This window comes from Phyllopteryx taeniolatus, unplaced genomic scaffold (assembly GCF_024500385.1).
Source record: "Phyllopteryx taeniolatus isolate TA_2022b unplaced genomic scaffold, UOR_Ptae_1.2 contig_39, whole genome shotgun sequence".
Taxonomy (NCBI): Eukaryota; Metazoa; Chordata; class Actinopteri; order Syngnathiformes; family Syngnathidae; genus Phyllopteryx; species Phyllopteryx taeniolatus.
Window position 1 is genome coordinate 188,761 of NW_026903327.1, and position 2,455 is coordinate 191,215.

The window sequence follows — 2,455 nt, forward strand, 5'->3', positions numbered from 1 at the left end:
TTTTTAAACAAAAACTGAATCCTTGAAAAAGAACAAAATAATCCTGTGAATGACGTCTTATTACGATTTTCTGATTATTGTGGATTAGTACACACACAATGACTACTGTACCCATTCGTACCTAACACTATATTATAATTATAAATACCATATGCATATAACACCACTAGAAAATCCTTTTGACTGTTCACATTGCAAAGTCAGCTCCGCTTTCACACGGAATCAATAAATCTTGTTGTTGCGCCCCACAGAAATCTTTAGTAAAAGGCAAAAGATTTAGACAATCTGAAGACGAACAAGAGCGAACTGCTTTGGTCGCAGCGAAGCGGACTATGTCATTGTCCGCCATGCCATTTTAACAGACGGTCTAAAATTCAAACAATTCGACTTTTATTTTTTTTTAACACAAATAAGAAATCCACCTACATTTGACATACTCCAATATTCTCATCCTGTCACATAATATGATAATTATGAAGACGAGACACGCAAGCTCGCTGTAACAGCCCGGCAAACCAACGTGCCTACTTAGTGGCCATATTGACATTCCCATTGTGTAGCTTTTTCTTCAATAATAATAATAGCAATAATAATAATAATAACAGGTTAAACCTATTGCGCTTTTCAAGACACTCAAAGACACTTTACACTGAATAGATAACAATAACATTAAGGTGGGTAAACAGGAAGCACAGGTGCTGGTGTCAGCGATGCTGTCCACCGCGGTGGATGCAGAAAAGTCACGCCGGGTGGCGAGAGCCTAGCCATCCAGCTAGGCTCTCAGGGGATGCGGAAGGATGGTTGCTAGCTGAGCTTGATGCACGCAAGTGTTGCGACCGAAGCTGGTGTTCGAGAGCTTTCTGAGAGAGTGATAGGTAGGTCATAATTTAGCCTTTTTGTTTTTGTAAATAATCTCCCCGCCTTTCCTAGTTTACAATACATGACAAAAACAACGCATAGTCCTTCGGTGAATGTGTTGAGCGAACGTGAGCTTCGAGGATGGATCATTAACTGAATAAGAAAGCACTTGAATGACTATGTGAAAAAGAACTGAACGTGACCGAATGCTTTTGATGAACAGTGTTGAATGATTCAGTATACTCAAACACTCATCACTATCGGTAACATAGTACCATGCTTAATTACCACACAACTACATCACTATTGAAAACACTGTCTTCTTTTTTGTTAACCAATGATCAGGGGAGATCACGAACGCAGTCCCCACTACCAGAAATTATGCAGTCGAGATTCCCACATTTGGGGAATTCGCAGTGATCAGCACAACTGGAGTGCAATGGCTGAATCTCACCCTGGGTGAACCACCTTCTTGATCATGGTGTCTCTCCTGCCAGGTAAGTATGAACTGTACACGGCGTGAGCACGGAAGTCATTCACGCGCACGCTATTTCAAGCAACGGTGTCATCATGAGCATGTGAACAACCACACACACACAACGGGAAAGCCAGAACATACGCTAGATGAAACGCTACTGTGTGCTAATACATGAATAAATATGCTTCTTATTTGAGAATTTCAGTATCAATTGAGACAGTAAATGGATACCCATAATGCACAGCGGCATCGAGACATGATAAAATAACTTGAAAGTGGGGTCATTCACACCCAGAAACATAAAAACCACCCATTCGGGGTACAACCTGAACTGGTTGCCAGCCAATCGCAGGGCACATACAAACAAACAACCATTCGCACTCACATTCACACCACTGTGCCTCCATGATTTTACTAATTAAAGAAAATCGAATGTAAACATAATTAGACGACTTGACGAAAATAATGCATTCGTCTCGTCGAATGTCACACACTGATAACACTTTCGGGTTCAACAGTTTGATGTGCGTCTCAAAACGCTACTGCCACCTACTGTGACCTATTGCGCATGACAACCTTGGCGAACACTCAAGCAGGCTCGCGTGGTCTTAACAGTGGTTGTCAACTGTCAATGTTGTAAAGTTGCGACCCACTTTCATACAAGTTGAGAATAATAAATTATTTTGTTTAAAAACAGCCTCTGAAAACATTTACAGTATATTATATTTGTAAATGCCGTTTCAGTTGAGTTTGCTGAACCACCAAAGTCATATTGCCTGCCATGACATCCACCAGCCAGGATGGGCTGCACTGTAGTTGTTTACAGAGGAAACTAGCGGCGAGAGAACAAGGAAGAAACATTTCTTGTCACTTTTCAACTATGCTCCACGTGGGAAACTAATACACCTATGTACTGCACCCAAAACGCAAATAACAATACAACAGACTGTATAGACTACAAACTTGCTTACCATGCTGTGCATTATGTAAATTCAAAGGATATGATTGAGAGATACACACTTGTTTTAACCATTTTGTGGGGGTGCACCACTTCTGGAGGTACTGCAACACCATAACAATGCCTGGAGTGGACAGAGAAAGCACCAATTCCATCTCTCA

The 2,455-nt window shown here is 41.1% G+C and overlaps 1 non-coding gene and 1 pseudogene across 1 annotated transcript; both read right to left on the minus strand.

Annotated features, from left to right (window-relative positions):
- Positions 1–203: 203 nt before the first annotated feature.
- LOC133473725 (U5 spliceosomal RNA) lies at positions 204–302 on the minus strand (annotated as a pseudogene).
- Positions 303–1,201: 899 nt separating this feature from the next.
- LOC133473726 (U1 spliceosomal RNA) lies at positions 1,202–1,363 on the minus strand. The gene has a single exon (XR_009787213.1). It is a non-coding gene; the product is annotated as a U1 spliceosomal RNA (small nuclear RNA).
- Positions 1,364–2,455: the final 1,092 nt, after the last annotated feature.